Genomic DNA, 21952 nt, shown 5'->3' on the forward strand with positions numbered 1-21952 from the left:
TCAACAGTGTATATGTCGCTACCTGAATGCTTTGTCTTTCAAAATATTCATTTTTGTAACAGGAAGATAAAGACATTTAATGAATGTCATAAGTTTAGCATTCAGAACGCACGACACATTTAATTAATAAGGAAGTTTAAGTTATTGTCGAACGTTGACCACCTTTAAATTAAATACAGACTGGAATTTCATTAAATATCAGTGTTGATTTTTATTCAAAACAAATTAATGGAGTACATTGATTAAATAGATATGAGTGCAACTGTTTCCAGCTCCTCCAGGGACACTAAAGATACATTTAAGATGGAACAGGTCCAAAGTCCGGATGAACATGTATATGAAAAAATAACTGAAAACTTGAAGAGAGAAAGAAAAATTGATGGTGATATCTCAGAAAGAAACCAGCTGAATACAAGAAAATTGATCATAGTTGTACTATGTAGTGTTATGGTGTGTGGGTTCAAGTGCAGCAATCGTCTACGCTATCTTAAAAGGTTCTGGTATGTACATATTTTGATAGTTTACAAATTTTATATGGAAGATAGAAAATACGGAAATTAGTAATTTATTAAGCAGTTATAACAGTACCAACACATCTTGCTTGGTAGCTCGGAGCTGACTCGTATACGAATCCCGGGCTTGATCGCAAACATTGACAGGCCGGGACCTCGACCCAAGACGGAGAGAGGGCATTCAATGAATAAACATAATTTTGCAGATTTACGTCTTTTTCAATAACTTTAATAAATGATACTATATCTATGAGAGAAAATAGAAATTCTTTAAATTGATACATATATATTATACATTTTATATCTGTAAAATGGCATTTAAAGAAGGGCATTTAAAAAAAAATCTAATTGGTTACAATATACCAATGTCCTTCTTTATTTGAAATAAGCAATTAATTTTTCAAACATTATTTTCTGTACTAAAGAGAGTTTAAATCATACGTAAACCCTTTGTTGCAAGTTAATATAAAATGCCTTCATAAAATTTGAAAGAAGTTAAACTACGACGGACCTGACATATTATATAAACAATTTTGAAAATATAGTGTATCTCTTACAAATGTACGAACTTGATATTGTTACCATGCAGTGTATTTGAACTGTAATCGTTAGTTAATAAATGTATAGGCAATATTGTTGTCTTACTAAAGGTCGGGCAGATGGGACTTGAAGCTACGACTTCCAGGTTCAGCTTCGGATACCTTAACCATTCGCCTCTTCCATATCTTGCAAACATGTCACTTTTAATTTCAATTGTATTGATAAAATCTGTCAGAAGATCCTTCGACGAATAAAATGTAATCAAACAAATTTGTAGCAGACTTGGTTTGATTGAGTCTGTTCATGGGAGGTAATGGAAAGTGAAACACCCCTCACGTCACCTAGCATCGGAGTAACTGGATTTCTATTACAGAGATATTGAATAGACACCACAATCCCAAAGGACCAGAAAATATCACAGCACTGAGTCCAAGTGAGGGGAAACTCTTTTATAACCGCCACAAGGCAATTCATGATTGTTTTTTGTGAAAGATAAAATCTGTAAAAAGATCCTTTAAGAAACATAGAATGCAACCATGCAAAATAATAGCAAAGTCGGTGCGATTAAGTCTGTCCATAAACTTTTATTTCATTCTGAATATTTGATCGATGTTTTGTTTGATGTCAATACAGGATAATGAACATATAATTGAAACAATTTGTGGAAGTTCAATATTTCATATAAATGAAATAAATCTAATGCAGTTTGAAACAGTGATATATACATGTTCAAAAGTATATAAATAACCAAAGTAAGAACTATTTTATCTAGTAAGAAGAAACCGAGTCATTTCATTTGAAATTAATGAAAGAATCTGAGCGTGTAGTACTGATCTGGCAGATGAAGTTGTGAAAACACACTAGTTCAGAAAGGGCCTTTAAGTAAATTGTCCACGACAATCTTATACATCATATATACTGAGCAAAACTTCCTATTAGACACCTGTGTTTTTTTGTCAGTTTGAAAGATCCTGGCCACCTGGAATAAAGCAGAAAACGTATATGTCACTTCTAAATAATTGTATACTTCTGAAATGATATTAGAGAATATCTTTCAAATAATATTTTCCAATTATAACATGAATCACGATGCTAACCTGACGTCGTGACATTCCTAATACCAACATTCCTATAGCATGCACCCTTTCACTGAGTCGCATATGGCTTATGGCTTCCTGAGACCCAAAACAAAAAAAATAAACCAATTTTAAGAAAAGAAATGACAAAATAACTATTTGCACGTGCACAGCCAAGCACGGGATGTTTTCATAAATAAAACTTATTTTACCGATATTTGTGTAGGCATTCAGGTCAATAAAACGATGTTTAAAACTCATTAGCTAACCTTTTAAAATAAAAAAAAATGACATCTACATTCTTCAATTTCTAGTTGATAGTTTTCCTAAGTATATAATTACCACCATGAAAACACAAATTTACGGTTGTTCTGCGGCGCGTCTTAAGGGGGTTGATGTCTCGGTATTGGGATTGCAGGGGGGAGGGGGTTTGAATAATGAATTTAAAAATGTTTTTTTCCACAAAATAAAACTTAAAGTGGCATTATGCGCATCTAATACTGTGTTTTGGGTCAGTTTTCTATAAAAGCGATTTTCGGTTGCTGTGCATTTAGATGTGTTAAATTAACGATAATGCCGCATTAGTATTTGAAGTTAATGCTTTAAAAATAAAGAAATCGGACGGATAAAATAATAGATATTTTTTCAGTCTTCTGCGCAATGATCTGCCTTACCTGAAAAATGGAAATTTCTGAAGTAGAAGGGAAGCAACTCCTGCTTTCAGTTTGACATTTTTTAAAATGACTGCCCCAGTCAAAATAAGAAAAGTCATATTTGGAAACTTATTATTTCGTACTGGTAAAAGGAAGAGTTTGGTATGTTGGGTTAAAAGCTATAATTTCCTCCACCCTTTTTACATACACATCTATTTAAGCTTGATTTTTACTTGAAAAATGCATATAATTCCACTTTAAAAGACTAAACATTTTCGCAGAAAACAATGTAATTGTGTTAAATATAAAAATCACATTAAATTAATTATAAATGAATGTTTAACGAAACGAAGTGTGATTGAAGCATAAACAACACATATCATATACATTTCTGCGATTTGTACGAAAGAACATTAGTGCAAGGTGCGTTTTACTTATAAATTCAAAATTTCGAGATACTTACTTGACGTAGGAACTCGAAATTTCGATTTAGTGACTCGAAATTCTGAGTTACGCAACTAACTCTAACTCTTTGGGTTTAAGATGGTTCTTCTGTCAGTTATTTGAGATTTCATGCACTTGCAGAAGTGAAACTGTAAATAAAACCCGTAGATGTTTCAGTGGAGGATTGGTTCAAGTTGCTGGCTTCAAATCACATATATCTCACTGCTGTGGACTTGAAATGCTATCGGGGTTGTTTTGGCAGTTCTACCCATGTGCCTGTCCATGTCTGAAATCATGCCTGAAGTGGCACCTAGGGTCTTTCTCAGCCACGAAAAACTGGAAAGTAACCAATGACAATAAATATGTGAGGGTAATATTCAAGAAAACAACAAAGATAATTTATTTGATAATCTGTGCTCAGCAGATGATTTCCGCAGTCATGTCAAAGGCCAAGTTCACCACATACTTTGAAACTTCGGTACCTCACATAAGCATGATCATACTGTGAAATCATTATATTCCTACAAACGAAGTTTGGGGGGTATATAGGACTGGGCTTGTCGGCCGGTCTGTGGGTCGGTCAATCGGTCCGTTCTTACCCGAAATTTTAAGTTAGTAATTCAAAATTTCGAGTTACGTAAGTCGAAATCCCGTGATAGTAAGTCAAAATTTCGGGAAAGTAAGTCGAAATTCGAGTTAGTAACTCAAAATTTCAAGTTGCGTTTCTCGAAATTACGGGAAAATAAGTCGAAATTTCGATTTAGTATCTCAAAATGTCAAGTTGTGTATCTCGAAATTTCGAGTGAGTATCTCGTATTTTCAAGTTAAGGATCTCGAAATTTCGAGTTAGTATCTTGAAATTTTGAGTTGAGAAATAAAACGCACCTTGCAGTCATGCTCTGTCGTAGATTTGTAATGGGTTAGTACTGATAACTATATGAAAAGAATTAATTTAAAATCCACTGACCTCTAAGTTATTCCGTCTCGGACCGCGTATAAGACTCTTGCATACAATTTTAATATTTCAGGCTCATTAGGTATATTTCTTTGGTTTAGATAAAACGTTAAATTGATGTCTTGCAAATTAGAAGTAATTGCTGAATTTTCAAAAAAAATGACAACAAACCGTAAATTAATTCACTAATTTTTGGATACTCCAATCTGAAATGTAATGCTGTTTCTTTGTAGTAGGGAAACACTGGAAACTTTTTACATTATTTCTATGTCATTTTCGATTATATTTTGTATTGATAGTGACAATTGGAGGAAGCCCTGACACGACATGAAAAACCAAGGCCCTCTTCCAAGATTTTATCAAATCGTAACCTATTCAGTTTTGGAGATTTATTGTTTGAGAGCTGTAGATAAAAGGCGATAAAATCAAATAGGACAACAGGGCGCTTTCATCCGAACACGAAACTAAAATACATAGCAGTGTTTGACATTTAGACAAAGTAAAGCAAATACACTTTGTATAACAAGGACAAAATAAATAAATTAGGGAAACTATTGGGTTATCGGTGGCGTGCAAACAACTTTGAGGTCTCCACCAGTTATTGTTCACCTACTCTTTGTGCAAGTCTGTTGTGCTTTCATATTAATTGTAATGCCAGTTTTTCTGTACATACATTTGAAAGAGATAAATGTACGCAGTAAAGGTTTATTAGATCTAAGTGCGCACAACTGAAGCCGATAAACTGAATCTTTGTACGCCTATGCTTGAGCAGTTCACTCGTAAACGAACTCGACAAAACGTAAACATTTTGCTACGGTTGAGATAAAATGATTGCATGTCGAGGACGGACATATAGCTTGTAGGTAATCGTTTTCAAAAACATAAATCACTAAAAGTAACGACGGAGACTTATTTGTTAACAATCGTTTTAAAAATTATAATACTTTAATGTATATATTTTAGGTACCAGTCAGTTGGGCACTATAACATTTTTATCAACATCGATTGATCAAGTATAGAAAATATTTAATGAGAGGGGCCCTTTTCCCTCGGACAGGTGGGGCAAATTTTAAATCGTGTTACCCCTTTCGCCCTACGTTTGGTCTTAGAATAGATAATTTTGCAACAGTAACTGCTGATGAAGGTAAAAAACTTTTTGATTAGCATACATATCAAAGGTGGAGGACGAATGATTTCAGACACAGTGTCTTTTATCGTCACGGAGAACATATACCCCGCCCAGGGATCGAACTCGCGACCCCGTGATCCGTGGACCAACACTCTCCCTACTGACCTAAGCGGGCGGGCGCTCATATAAAACTGTATCTGCTATACATGGAGAAAGGGAAAGTTTTTGGATTGTCCAAAATTGTTCAGAAAAACATGCATAGCTGTGGAAGGTAATTCTCATCCATCAGTCTTTGAATCACTGCATCCTCTGGTACTCGAAAGTGATGCAAAATATATTTCTTAATTAATTAGATTTGCGTGTAGTCATATTAAGAACTTGAAAATTCTAGCACTACTTCACTAAAGCACCTCAGTCATAAAGTACTTTGATACTTTAACTATCGTATTTACGATTTATTAAAAAGTAATCGAAATACCTTTTAACGACAAGAAACATATACACTGACGAGATAAAGAAACGCCTCATTCAAACTCGGTATACAATTTTTCGTTAACCGTGATTCAAAATTAGAAAAGAACAATTCCATTCGCAAATTAGATGCTTTACAAGAATTTATGGTCAATAAGAAATCATTTCATTGTCGTATTATGCTTAAATCTTGAATTTTAATAGCTCGGTCGGAGAAATTGCATTAGAAAAATCAGTAGCGCGTGTGGCCACCTCTGCTAGCAACCACAGCAGCAAGGCGACGCCTCATAGAGCCGCACCAGTTGCGTAACAGATACCGTGGGATTCTGGCCCACTCCTGGTGCAGCGCTGCTACCAGTTCCCGGACGTTTGCTGGCTGGGGTTGACGTTGGCGTAACCGCCGTCCGAGATAATCCCACGCGTGTTCAATCGGATTGCAGTCCGGTGAACACGCCGGCCAAGGTAAAACATTAATGTTTCTAGCCTGTAGAAAGTCCCTGGTGACGCGTGCAACGTGAGGTCGCGCGTTGTCGTGCTGATAGACTAATCCTTGACGTTGACGGAATAAAGGGACAACTACATGACGTTATATCTGGTCGATGTAACGCCTGGCTGTGAGATTACCTTGGCAAACAACGAGTTGGGACTTAAACCTATGGTTGATTGCTGCCCACACCATTACTCCACCTCCACCGTAACGATTGTGCTCCAAAACGCAGTTGTTTGCGTAGCGTTCATGGCGTCGTCTATAGACACGGATACGTCCGTCGGCGTTCCACAAGTTGAAACGCGACTCGTCACTGAACACTACGTTCTGCCAACGCTGGCCGCGATGGTTGCGGGCCCAAATAAGACGTTGTTGACGGTGGCGTAACGTTAGAATTAGACCGCGGTAGGGCCTACGACAGGTAATTCCGCGTTCTCTGAGTCGATTTCTCACTGTTTGTCGACTAATTGGACGTCCAAGGTTACCTACAACTATACGTGACGTAGATTGCGCCGTCACAAATCTGTCACGTAAATGACGTTGACGTATATAATTATCCTGTCGTATTGACGTTACACGCGGTCTACCTGAACGTGGTCTATCGATAGACGTTCCCGTGTCTCTAACACGTCGAATAAGACGCACAATTGTCGAACGAGAGACGTTAAAACGTCTAGCAACTTGTTCCTGCGTTCGCCCACATTCAAGCATAGCCAAAATCTGAGCCCTCTCTTCAGAATTCAGCCTCGGCATTACGAAAACTAACGTTTTTTTTTCAGAGAATAGCTGAAAATATGGTTGTGTGTCGTATTACACATGTACATGTGCAAAAATCGTTCAATCAAACCACATGGTTTACATGCACGGACTGCACGAGGAAATCATGACCAGGTACATGAAGTGAACAAATGGCTGAATGAAATCGCGCGAGTTTTTGTTCACTGTGTTTGTCGGTCAGAGTACATGTAGATTTACTACATTTCACAACAATTAAAAGCGTTAGGAAAAAAATAACGCCAAATTTCAATGAGGCGTTTCTTTATCTCGTCAGTATATATCAGAATTTTAATTACACACTTCTGAAGATTCTGAAACATTTACATTTTCCTAAAGAATTTTGTAAAGGGGTCTCCGTTGTTGAGTGTCTACAGTCGTTGAGTTTGAATTACTTACCCTTTACCACTGTGGGTACGAAATTCCCCTTGAGGTGAAGAATTCTGTCATGTGAGGAAGCAATCCAGCTCGCCTACGAAAGGTCCACTGTTTTACCAAGGTTCTCTTCCGTATTTTAAATCATGCGCAGAGGGGCACCTAGAATTTTCATCCAATAAGAACAGTTGGAAACTTGTAATATGACCTACAATTATGCCGGTATGATTGCATAGCTAAGTCTGTTATTACTAGTATTTCAAATGCTTGTTTTTTTAGACAAATACTATACCATAGTATAAATTAGCTATAAATACATAGTTATAGAAAAATCAACATTAAATAACAATAACTTAAGCAATAGCACGATTTTCAAATAACAGACTTTACTATGTAATTAATTGTTAAGTTTTTTTCATGAAATAGGGGCCAGAGTTCTTAAACTGGGTCACTTGGCCAAGTCATAGAAAAAAAAAACTTGTTAACAATCTAGAAGCCACATTTTCTACTTTATAATTATAAATGTCAGAATGTTCGTCTCCGTGAATTATAGGATTAGTTTAAAATTGGATTACCTGAAGTCGAAACCTAGGTCTCTAGATTCAGTAATAGAGAAAACACTTTTATTTGATCTTCATGAAACTTTGTAAGAATACTTGTCTCTATGAATTCTTAACTGATTTCTAGGTCAAATCATAGAAAAAAAAACTTGTTTATGTCTTTCGCTTTTGTCACAATGTTTGTCTTTATAATAGTTAGATTATTTTAAAATGGTTTGTCTCAAATATCAAACTAGATCGCTGGGTCAGATCATAGGAAAACCTTATAATTAGTCTAGAGACAACATTTTTGATTTAATCTTGATAAAACTTTGTAAAAATGTGTGTCTCTAAAACACTATTTTTTGAGTTTAAAAAAGGTTTACCTGAGGTAAGAAAATTTGGTCACCAGGTCAAATCATAGAAAACATTGTCTAGAGACCACATCTTCCGTTTGATATTCATAAAAAGAGAGCCATGATGGCCCAATATCGCTCATCAGAGTTGATCTGGTCTACAGGCCTAATTTTTTTACCCTACATAACCCAGTTTCGAACTTAGCCTAGAGTTTATACAGACAAACATTCTGACCAAGTTTCATAAAGATAGGGTCACAACTGTGGCCTCTAGAGTGTTTACAAGCTTTTGATAAGCCAAGCTTTGATCTTGACCTAGAGGTCATCAAGACACACAATTGACAACTTCTCAGGAGTTTCAAACTTAAACCAGAGGACACTAGAGAGTTCACACGATTTTCCTTTGATCCGGCCTACTGACCTAATTTTCGACCCCACATAGCACAGTTTTAAATTTGACCTCAAAATAACCAAGACAAATATACTGACCAGGTTTCATAAAGATTGGATCACAGCTGTGGTCTCTAGAATTTTCACAAGTTTTTCCTTCCATTGGAACAGGTGACCTAGTTTTTGATCCCACATGACCCAGATTTCAACTTGACCCATAAATCATCAAGACAAACTTTCTGATTAATTTTATGAGTTACAAGCTTTAATTCTGGTCTCTAGAATGTTAACAAGAATTTCCTTTGATCTAGCCTAGTGACCTAGCTTTTGACTCAACATGATCCAGTTTAAAAAGTAACCTAGAAATTGTTAAGACAAACATTCTGACCAAGTTTCATAATGATTGAGTCACAACTGTTGCCTCCATAGTGTTCGCAAGCTTTTCATTTGATTTGACAGGGTAACCTAGTTTTTTACCCCACGTTCAGATCAGACTTAGACATTATCAAGACAAATATTCTAAACAAGTTTCATAAAGATTGAGTAAAAACTGTGGCCTCTGGAGTGTTCACAAACTTTTCACTTGATCTGTCCTACTGACCTTGTTTTTAACCCCATATAACCAAAATTCAATTATAACCTAGAGATCATAAAGATTGACATTCTGAATAAATATTGGGTTACAATTGTGGCCTCTAGAGTGTTCAAAAGCTTTTCTTTTGATTTGACCGATTGACCTAGTTTTTAACCCTACATAACCCAGATTCGAACTTAACCTAGAAATTATCAAGACAAACATTCTGACTAAGTTGCATAAAGATTTAATTACAATTGTGACCTCTAGAGTGTTCACAAGCTTTCCATTTGATCTGGCCTACTGACCTAGTTTTTGACCCCACATGACCCAGTTTTCTAACTTTACCTAGAGATCATCAATTCAAACATCTGACCAAGTTTCATAAAATTGGGTCACAACTGTGGCCTTTAAATTGTCCACAAGGCAAATGTTAACGAACGATGCACGTCCGCACGACGCACACCAACGGACGCTGGAAAATGACCGTCACAATAGCTCACTTTAAGCACTTCTTGCTCTGGTGAGATAAAAACGGTCAAACAGTATGTCTCATTGAAATATGAAGTTCAAAACTTGGTTGCCTGAGATATTAAACTAGGTCATCAAATCACAGAAAAAGCCTTGTTAACTCTCAAGAGGCTAAATGTACAGCTTGATCGTCGTAAAACTTTATCAGAATGTTTTTCTCTATAAAATGGTTAAGTTCGAAACCCGATTATCTAGGATAAAAATTAGGTCACTGGGTGAGATCGTAAAATGACATTGTTATCACTCCAAAGGCTACATTCTATATGTGGTATTCATGAGACTTTTTCGGAGTGTATAGGTCAAGTCAAAAAGCTGGGTTCCTGTTTGTCTCAATGAAAGCTATGTCAAATTAGATAATAGGTTGTCTGGGGTAAGAACTATGTCAAGTGAGCGAAATAGGACCTTCAGGACCTTCAGGACCAACTTGTTTGCGTTATGCCAGAACTTACATAGTCAATATTATTATTCATGAATGTATTTGCGTACTTAGGCACAGATGGCGGTTGGACAAGTTGGGGAGACTGGGGAGTATGTAGTGTAACGTGTGGAGCCGGCTTAATTACTCGATCGAGAACATGTTCAAGTCCACAACCTTCGTCAATGGGGAAATACTGTGACGGTACCTCAGAACAAGTGAAAATATGTAATACTTATCCATGCTCAGGTAAAAGTAATTTTAGTAGCTTTCCTCTTTCATTGTGCCCGCGAAAAAAGAAGAAATGCTCAATCTTAAGGCTCACTGTGAATGAATTGTTTTAACCTTGTCTTCTTGCCTGTTTCGTTGGTTCTTTAATGATGTTCCGTTTGTTGCTCTGTATTCTGCAAAATCTTTGAGTAACTGTGTATAAGGTTTGTAGGTTATGTTTATTATGATTTACACGAACATTTTTCTGTTATGCATATCGTAATATTGTGCATAAATGTAAGGCATCTGTTTTGCCAATTTCGTAGACGATGCTCTGCTTTTCTAACTTTATTTTTTATTTGTTATCGTGTTTTTCTGCCAGCATGTTTTTACTTTTGTGATTGTAAATCATGTACATATCAATACACACACTACTGTAGTGCTTTGTGTCTTTTATTTTGGAGAGACTGTGTTCACAGAACGTTTGCTATACGTAGAAATATAGATGTCTTCTTTCAAAAAAAACTGGTTATTAGACCGCGAATGTCGTTGGACTTCAATTCTTTCGTTCACGCTCAGTATCTTGAATTAAGAGTGACCGATTTAAATAAACATTGTATATTTGTTTATTTGTCGCTTGCATAGACACGGAGCTTGAAATTGATATGAGGTCACTAAGTTAAAAGTCACGTCATCATTGCTGAAAAGGGGAAAAACGGTTTCCGGTCAATAACTTTAGCCTGCATTGATATTTTTAAAATATGCTTGGCCTTAAGGTAGATTATGCAAATTGCATGGTTGGGATTGTATATGGGGTCAGTTGGGTAAAGTTCAAGGTCAACATTAATTAATTAATCTTCATACTTAGAAAATTCCGCCGCGGCGCAGTGGTCTACCCAGCCAGCATTCTATATCGGCCCGATATCAAACCGACGTCGTTGTCTATAACGGCCCGATATCTGCTTCAATTCCGGGATGTCGGCCCGACGTCGGCAGACGGTATCGGGCCAACATCATAATGTCATTGGTCCGATATTGGCAAACGATATTTGGCCAACACAAAATGATATCGGCCCGATATTGGCAGATCATATCGCGGTCGCGAAATAGTGTGACATCAAAGTGCTTTATCCAAGTTTTCTTAAAATATACACTTTATAAATTCTCAAAGTAATTTTCTTGAGAACTGATGTGTCTCGCATCATGTGTATGATGCTTATTTGATTTTATTGACACAGTATTTTTCACAACTTTATACTGCATGTTGTATACAGTTACGTAAGCTGTCTGTATATTCTTAACACTATTAAAATTGTTCAGTTAGAATTTTAAACATATTTATATTTTCAATATTTTGTAAATATAAATATTTCTATGGCGGCATTTTACATAAAAATAAAAATGCATCTTAATTATTACCTCCCTTTATTGCATATAAAATTTTGATAAATACCGTCCACAAATTTTGTTTGGAACCTAGTTTGATTAATTCTGGCATACATCATATTTGCTTAATAAATTAGCACATATAAACAATTATTTTACTTTTTCACGTTTATCAATAATATTTTGAAAAATATATTAGAGAATCCAATATCGGCCCGCTGTCCATCCGACGTACGTAATAGTTACACTGATTGATGTCGATCTACCGATTTCAATATTTTGCGGCACTACAACGGCCCGACGTCGGCACATTTTGCCGACATTCCGACATTATACCAATATCGGGCCAATATAGTCATGCTGGCTGGGTAGAGTGCTGGGCAAAAACTGCTTTTTGTACTTTGGAACGATGGGTCGCGGTTCAACTCCAACTGAAATCCAAAATTGTGTGTGCGTGCATGCGTGTGTGTGATAAAAGTCCATTTTAAAAACCATATGGTTAATGTCAAAGTTACTAAAAATAAGCTTAGATTTTTGTCTCAATTTGATCATCAAAAAGGTAGTTTCCGGTTTATAATCTTAGTTTGGACTTACTTACTTTCACCAGACTTGGTGTACAGCAAGCTTATTTGAAAACGTAGCTTTGGGTGATATTTGGGGTCACTATTACTTAAAATAGAAAAATGCCTTCCACTCACTGTCTAATTTGGGTATATATATTTTCAGCTTACTGGTGTGTAGATAGCTTTTATGTAACATAAAAATTGGGAATGTATTGAGAGTCATTTCGGTCAGAGTCATGGTCACTGTAACTAAGAATAGAAATTGGTTTCCGCTGAATACCTCTTGTTGGAAATTAATAACTTAATAAGTCTACCGAGCTGAGTTCCTCTTGGCATAGTGGTCTAGAGTATTAGACTGATGAGATATTTTGTGCGTCTTTTTTTTTTTTTTTAATAAAAATATTATTTTAATGCCATTGTGTCAAGATCAAAGTCATCGTTAAAAAGAATATATGTACATATTTCACTTTGATAATAAGAAAGCTGGTTTCCAGTTTATAACTTTAGGTAGGATTGACTAATAGTTGTCAAGCTTGATGTATAGCAAGCTTAAAATGTAAAGCTGACTTTGGATTGTTGCTACTGTTTGGTTTACAATTTCATTGAAGATGTGATAAATGTGCAAGTCCTGGAGTCATGAATTTTATTAATAACATGATAATAGATTATCATGTAATCTTCCAGAAAGTTGTACACTGTATAAATTAATATAACGTATTTGATGAAGATCTTCTGAACTGTTCTGCTTGTCATATCTAGATGGAGTAAAGTATGTTTCACCATTGTTTGAATTTTGCCTATTCAACAGAAGCCATCTTTGCTTATGTACTTTCATAACTTACATGATTAGAATTACTATGTATGAATGTTTTCAAATTAGTGTTAGGCACAGATGGCGGTTGAACAAGTTGGGGAGACTGGGGAGCATGTAGTGTAACGTGTGGAGGCGGTTTAATTACTCGATCAAGAACATGTTCAAATCCACAACCTTCGTCAATGGGGAAATACTGTGACGGAACCTCGGAACAAGTGAAAATATGTAATAATTATCCATGCTCAGGTAAAAAATATCATATATTGTCTGTATTGAGGAACAAGTATTTCTCAGTATATTAATGCTAGTATCTATGCTTCATGTCAATGTCGAAAGTTTTTAATGTTTAAATAATGGCCGAAACTAGGGAAGGATGCGTTTGAATAATTATTAACTGATATAAGTACTCACTGACAACTGGATTTGAAACTTGATAACAAAGATTTTGTTTATCAGACTTAACAGTTAAAACATATTCATTTGATACATGTACTATTTTTGTAGATATCATGGTAGCATCAATCAACGTCATAAAACAATTAGAAAAGACAAGTTTACATTCCCTTTTCATAAGTGAAAATCAAGGAATTCATGTGCCCACGAAATAGCCGTTTTGGGCAAGGCCCGAAAGTAAATGATTCCACATTATTGCAAAATTATTCTGATCCTACATAACTAAAAGTAAATGTGAATTGCGAATTCGATCTGTATTTTATCTTGTCAACTCCTTAAAAGTACTGATAAGGGATGAAGAGGGTTCGTGAAGGAAGGCATGCAGAGAATGGAGGAGTGGGGATACCTCTCATATTAGGAGTGTTAAATTTCTGCACATATCATACATATGCAAGAGCCTGCAATTGTCGTTCTTTCAAGTTAATCTGTTCTGTAAGAAGTTAACACTTTAAGATATTATATCGCCACTATGTGCTACCGTGATTGTTTGAAGAAAGCTTACCAATGTAATAATACTGTAGATTAAGATAATTTGCGATAGTTTTATTTTAGTAATCATGAATTTCAAAATGTATCATAATCACAAGAATTCACATTTCACGAATTCTTAACACCGCGAATGAGGCTACTAACGATGAAGTCGCTAAAAGTATACTAGTTCTACGTAGAAGATACTAAATACTAAATCCTACGTAGAAGATACTAAATACTAAATCCTACGTAGAAGATACTAAATACTAAATCCTACGTAGAAGATACTAAATACTAAATCCTACGTAGGAGATACTAAAGACAAAATTAAATCTCTCTGCTGTCATCAGGAATCTGAAATAGTTGCCAGCCAGTATCTTTCATGGTGAAGGAAACTGATGTCATGAGCAATATTTCTAACGCATTCAGCCCGAGATGTTGCTACGTTTCATATCCTAATCAATGGTTGAACCCCTAGTCTTTATTTAAAAGAAATGAAAACTAAAACAAGAAAACAAATGCTAAATTATGTAAATGAGCAGAAATATACGTCTTTCAGGTTCTGGAATAGGTTTTTCAGTGTACAATCCTAATAAAACATCTGGAGGAAACACCCTTATATTCGAAACAGTACTGTACAATAGCGAGGACTTTTTCAACATGACATCCGGAACATTTGTGTGCATGCAGGAAGGATTATACTTATTTATTAACACAATTGTAAGATTGAGAAAAAGAAGTGGTGCAGCGAGATGTTCTTTCTATAAGAACGGCGTTCAAAACCAATATGTAGCTGGTTACGCTGATAGCGCTGATGCAACCGTTAATCCGTCTGGTACAAATTCGATCTTGTATCATCTCAAGCCTGGCGATCGTGTTTATCTTGGATCATGTACTGATGTTTCTGATATAGACTCTTCTTCCAGCTTTACGGGCATTTTGATCCGTCCCTTTTACTAAGTTTATATTAAGGGACTAGCTACTTTTGTGTACAGAAGCATTTGATCTATGCTAAAATATTTTATATTTCTTTGCTACTTGTTATCATGTTTCAGTGAAAATAATTTAGTTATAAGATTGGTGCATTTAAATATTTTTTACTACTAGAAATGAAATGATTTCACTAAAATACCATATTGTAATCTTTTTGTCAGTAGTAATAAATAGAAAAAACATTTTTTTCGTTAACAGAAAGATAAAGAATTGCCCAAAATTGTCGGCCGTGTTGTAATTTGGTTTATGAGTTCAAACGTTAAATGTGCTATACACATTAACTGCATACCGCTGTACCTAAGCTGAAGTTGTATTTGATATTAAAATAATAATATGTTTTATTAGAAGCTGTACTGTGCGTTTCCGTTGTTCAGTCATTTAACTGTTCGATGCTGCTACACTTTCCTCTTTGATCTTTTTTAACGAAAGAGGTAGACGACGTCATGATTGTTAGTTTAGATAGTTCTTAGAACTAGCTGGAACTGAGCTGCTTTGATATTTTTCTGCCGTTTTGATTCGTCCTTAATAAAAGCTTTAAGAAGATCTTGTTGATGCACAGAATGCAACTAAGCAAAAATAAAAGACTTGGTTTGATCGAGTTTCTTCTTGAGAGAAGCCTTAACACCCTCTAGCATCAGTTAACTAGTAAGCGGATTTCCATTATGATAATATTAAATACTTTATAATCCTAAAGGACCATGGGTTTTCATATAATTATTTACATGTTTATAAGGCATTATTTACATGTGTATAAGGATGTTGCGGGTTACTTTTATGTTTAATGTTCTATAACCTTGGAACATGGTGGGGATACAGAGTGTAACAGTTTTTGTCGAATTAAGTAGCGTTATTTTGAAACTCACTATTCCAGGGTACTGCCATACTATGTTCCTTTACTTTGTAGGATTTGAGCTTGTGGTCTGTATGTTTTACTTTTTAAATGCATTTGTCATGCTCTAAACTACACATGCACTCCTGCAGTGTTAAGGTTTGGAGAGAATGCGTTGATGTAACGTTGCTTTACCGTGCAAATTGCACAGGATCAGCGTATCATATAGGTCACGAGAGAAACGGCTATGACAACATTACCAAGTACCGCTGATGCTCTTCTGAAATAAGTTAAATGTAACTGCGGAAATAAATGATATAGTGTGTAAAAAGTTGTTGTTTTTTGTTGGATTTGTGCGTGTGTCGGGAAGCGGGCTGGGAGTGGGGGAGGGGGATGCGGGGGAGGGCGGCGTACGTCCGTTTTCGTTAACATTTTATTTTTTACAAGCACTAAACTCTAAACTCTTTTTCTACAGTAACTTAAACACGGGTGGTAAACGCGCAATTCAATTCCCACTGGGAATACGCTAAAAATGGGTTGCGCGACTTCCGGTGCTGGGGTTGCGCATCAATACATACAAAATCGAGGTAGGTGGGTTTTTGTTTTTGTAAATAATGATACATTTACGAGTGCTTTCGAAAAGAAGCAAAATGCTATTCGACACAAAAATGAATAAAGATCATATGTGTGAAATACCAACTTATTAATTTAAGAATCAGCTCTGTTATCACGAAAACTCTGCTGGCTCGAGCTGTCAAAAAAGCATGGAATCATGAAAAATGCAAATTTTCTAACTCTTGTGCCTTCTTTCTGGAAATGTGATGCTTCTAATGATCAAACGCGTGTAAAACAGTCATGAATATTACATACACTTGAATGAAATGTTGCTTTTGGGGGAAAGATTGGCAAAAAATAATCGGGAATGGGATTGCGCCCCGGGAATGGAGTTGCGCGTATACATTATATACATTATGATGTATACGAGCAACTCCATTCCCGGTGCGCAACCCCATTCCCGATGATTTTTTTGTCAATTATGTCCCCGTAAGCAGGATTTGAAGCAAATAATTTTGATATTCGTTACTTCAAAACAGTTGAGTTATCATGAAAAGCATCAGATGTCCTCAGATTAGGCATATGAGGTCAGAAACTTCCATTTTTGTTCATACTTTTTTTCACGCTTCTTGTCGCCTGAGTTTTCGTGATAATAGAGCCGAATCATAAATTACAAACCAGATATTTTACACATATGATGTATTATCATATTTGTATCGAATAGCATTTTGCTTTTTTCGAGAAAATTTATTCTTGTCTCATACTAAGCAAAAACATAACTTCACATACCGCAGTTTCGTCTTTTTTTACGCGCAACACCAGCACCGGACGTTGCGCAACCCATTTTAAGCGTATTCCCGGCGGGAATTGGATTGCGCGTTTACCACCCGTGTTAAAACTGTCCCATTGAAAAAACATCAGTCACGAATAGAGTGCCTGAATCGGACATCAAACCTATGATTGCTCGATACCAAGCAGTGTGTCATTCTGTCCGGCATTAATGGGTTGGGGTAATTTTTTACTGGATGACAGTTCTAAGACTACTTTCTAAGAGTCAGTTGTATTTGAAGATTTCAAAACGATAATTATTTTAAAATCTAAATTGAAAATATTTGTTAACCATTGTTTAAAATGTTCATTTAGAAAGTTTGTTGTTGTTGTTGTTGATTTTTTGTAGTTCTTATGCTTTTTGTTCTTTTTTGTATATTTTATGTATGGAACAAAGCGCAAACAAATGTGATTAAAATAAAATAAAGTTAGCAGCTACTTGTTTAAACGCAAAAGTTCATTGTTATCACTACCCTCCCGTTTATTCATATCAACTGTTTACCGTTTTTTATAGTGCCGTTTTAAAACAGACTCTGAACAGTCTTGTTTTGGAGAACCCGGGTTCTGAATCTTTGCGTAAAAGTTTGGAAACGGCACCGATCTTTTACTTCAGTTCATTCACATCACCCCGTTTTGATTCAAACTAGAGTTGAAAATGACAACGTTTTGCGGCAATATCCAGCTATAATACTCACTTTATTTAAATTTGAAAAAAGTACACATACTAATAACAAGAGGACCATGATGGTCCTGAATCGCTCACCTCTTCCCACATGACCCAGTTTTGAGTATGACGTCGTTTTTTCTATTATATGACATAGTGACCTAGTTTTTGAGCTCATGTGACCCAGTTTTGATCTTGACCTAGATATTATCAAGATAAAAATTCTGACCAATTTTTATGCAGATCCATTGAAAAAGATGGTCTCTAGAGAGGTCACAAGGTTTTTCTATTATTTGACCTATTGACCTAGTTTTCGAAGGTACGTGACCCTGTTTTGAACTTTACCTAGATATCATCAAGGTGAACATTCTCACTAATTTTCATGAAGATCTCATGAAAAATATGGCCTCTAGAGAGGTCACAAGGTTTTTCTATTTTTATACCTACTGGCCTCACGTGACCCAGTTTCGAAACTGACCTAGATATCATCAAGGGGATCATTCAGATCAATTTTCATGAAGATCCATTGAAAAATATGGCCTCTAGAGAGGTCAAAAGATTTAAATAATTTTAGACCTACTGACCTAGTTTTTGACCGCAGTTGACCCAGTTTCAAATCTGACCTAGATATCATCAAGATGAACATTCAGACCAACTTTCATACAGATCCCATGAAAAGTATGGCCTCTAGAGAGGTCACAAGGTTTTTTTATTATTTGACCTACTGACCTAGTTTTTTAAGGCACGTGACCCAGTTTCAAACTTGACCTAGATATCATCAAGGTGAACATTCTGACCAATTTTCATGAAGATCCATTCAAGGGTATGGCCTTTAGAGAGGTCACAAGGTTTTTCTATTTCAAGACCTACTGACCTAGTTTTTGATCGCAGTTGACCCAGTTTCAACCTTGACCTATATATCATCAAGATAAACATTCAGACCAACTTTCACACAGATCCCATGAAAAATATGGCCTCTAGAGAGGTCACAAGGTTTTTTCATTATTTGACCTACTGACCCACTTTCGAACTTGACCTAGATATCATCAAGATGAACATTCTGACCAATTTTTATGGAGATCCATTCACAAGTATGGCCTCTAGAGAGGTCACAAGGTTTTTCTATTTTTAGACCTACTGACCTAGTTTTTGACCGCACGTAAGCCAGTTTCGAACTTGACCTAGATATCATCAAGATGAACATTCATACCAACTTTCATACAGATCCCATGAAAAATATGGCCTCTAGAGAGGTCACAAGGTTTTTCTATTATTAGACCTACTGGTCTAGTTTTTGATGGCACGTGACCCAGTTTCGAACTTGATCTAGATATCATCAAGGTAAATGTTCTGACCAACTTTCATGAAGATCCATTGAAAATTGTGGCCTCTAGAATGGTCACAAGGTTTTTCTATTTTTAGGCCTACTGACCTAGTTATTGGCCGCACGTGACCCAGTTTCGAACTTGACCTAGAAATCATCAAGGTGAACATTCTGATCAATTTTCATGAAGATCCATTGAAAATTATGGCCTCTAGAGTGGTCACAAGGTTTTTCTATTTTTAGACCTACTGACCTACTTTTTGGCCGCACGTGACCCAGTTTCGAATTTGACCTAGAATTTACCAAGATGAACATTCTGACCCATTTTCATAAAGATCCCATGAAAACTGTGACCTCTAGAGATGTCACAAGGAAACGTTTACGCACGCTCGCACGGACGACAGACGACGGACGCTGCGCGATCACAAAAGCTCACCTTGTCATTTCGTGACAGGTGAGCTAAAAAGGTGGAAGTTTTTATCTGTATGTTACCTATGAATATAACAAAATCTTAGGCATATCTTTACCCTGAACATGAAAACATAACATATATATTGCTTTAAGGCGTTCATTCTACCTTTGATGAAAATGTATAATAGTATCAGAAAATATGCAACAGTTATATCCAATCCTTTTACGAACTACAAGTTGATATTTAATTGTTTAAATATAACGAAAAACTGGTTCAAATTGAAATCTTTACCATACAAACTGTTTACCGTCAACGCATAGAACGCAAAGACATGGCGTCGTCAAACGTAATGTTTGACGTTCCGCTAAATGGCACTCTTCTTGCCCATGATTGTTCACACTGAAAAGCGATCGATTATACGCCTTCTTTGGGTTTCCCTGACAATAATGCGATTGTCTCCAAAGTTCTAGGATACGTATCTCCAGGAAGTCTCGGGGTACGAGGTGGTCAGAAATTCCTGTCAGGCTTAGCTCTTTTACTTTTTATTATGATACATAGTTAGCCTAGGATATTATAAATGTTCTCCCTTTAAACCTACGATTGGTGGTACCAAGTTATATCCCTTCGTACGTGCGAGAACTGGAAGTCACGAAACTAGTAAAAATATTACATATTATATTTATTATTTTTTTTTCTAAATCAGTAATAACTTCCAATTTTATAGATTGAGAAAACATAAAGTACAATGTATCTGAATTTTCGTAAACAGTATTATGTAAATACGTGATTCTACAGTATTTAACATTTTATGTCTTTTTATAAATGACGTCATACTGAACATTCTGTTCAAATCCCTTATTTACATAGACTACTTATTCAGTTTTAACGATGATGGTTCCATTATCGATATTCTTGACAGTTAGAAAGGTAGCACCATCAGCCGCTTAGCACAAAAAGTCCAGCGTAGGTTTACTGATCGCGGGGTCGTGAATTCGAATCCCGGGTGGGGGGTATGTTCTCCGTGACGATTTGATGAAAGACATTGTGTCTGAAATCATTATTCCTCCATCTCTGATTCATGTGGGGAAGCTGGCATTTACTTGTGGAGAATAGCTTTTTTTTGTACTGGTACAGAATCCAAGAACACTGGTTAGGTTTACTGCCCGCCGTTACATAAATGAAATACTGTTGAAAAACGGCGTTAAATCCAAAACAAACAGAATAGAATTACCTTTAACCAGTGGAAGACTTTTGCATCACTTTTATTTCACTGAGAAAACTCTATAATTCACTGGAAAACATAAAATAAAAGCAGATATTCCGCGCACATTTATCTATCTGACTAAGGAACGATACGGGAAAAATATGGTTAATATGAGAAAACAGATATTTCGTGCAGATCTATCTATGTGACTTTGAAAATCACGAGAAAAAAAACATTGTTGTGATAAAGAGCCGAAAATGACAATGTTCTCTTACGCCTTCCACAATTTTGGAAACAATACTGAAAATAGTGATCGCAAATGCACTATGTTGGTTTTCTCATGGCGCGGCTAAAATGAATTATAAAGGCATACAGACACTAAATAGAAAAATGGCCCGAAAAAAAATGGTAGTCGCATAATGGCGGACACAAATAGTCCTTACTTTTTTTGCTCTGTAGAGCTATTTTCCTTATTTTCTTTGCAATTTTTTTTGCTAAAATCACATGACAGATCTATGTTTGACATGTAGGTAGCATTTTCATAATGAAATAACAACATGACAAATTTTTTCATGGAAACTTAGATCATACACCACCAGTATAATTTGGGGTCTCATTTTTTAGCTGATTTTGCAGTTTGTGTGTTTGACTGAAATTATTTTTCTTGCATCAAACATGACCCCCACTTTTCTTTTGATTTTTAGTTAGCACTGACAATATTCTTCAAGAAAATGCAAGTTACAGAAATTTAAAATGAGTCCTGATGTGTGCTGCGGTCATTGGAAATGGGTCAATTTCATATAGAATAAAGAACAACAACTATTTAGTGTGTTATAACCTATAAACTGTTGCATGCTGTTTGATACAACAGCGGTTCTTGATGGAGGGAAACTTGGAATTTATTTAATTTAGATATTTCGTTTAAGGACATTTGGGGTAAACGTTAAAGTTCCCCTTTACCTATCTGACTTCGAAAACACAGGAAACTCATGCTAAGTATATGAAAGATCCGAATCTTCATCGAA

The 21952-nt window shown here is 35.8% G+C and overlaps 1 long non-coding RNA gene across 1 annotated transcript; it reads left to right on the plus strand.

The window, feature by feature from the left end:
- The first annotated feature begins 454 nt into the window (after positions 1–454).
- On the plus strand, positions 455–16694 carry LOC123554962 (uncharacterized). Its single transcript, XR_008371587.1, has 4 exons — positions 455–500; positions 10297–10470; positions 13261–13440; positions 14678–16694. It is a non-coding gene; the product is annotated as an uncharacterized LOC123554962 (long non-coding RNA).
- Positions 16695–21952: the final 5258 nt, after the last annotated feature.

The sequence above is a fragment of the Mercenaria mercenaria genome, chromosome 7, assembly GCF_021730395.1.
Source record: "Mercenaria mercenaria strain notata chromosome 7, MADL_Memer_1, whole genome shotgun sequence".
Lineage (NCBI taxonomy): Eukaryota > Metazoa > Mollusca > Bivalvia > Venerida > Veneridae > Mercenaria > Mercenaria mercenaria.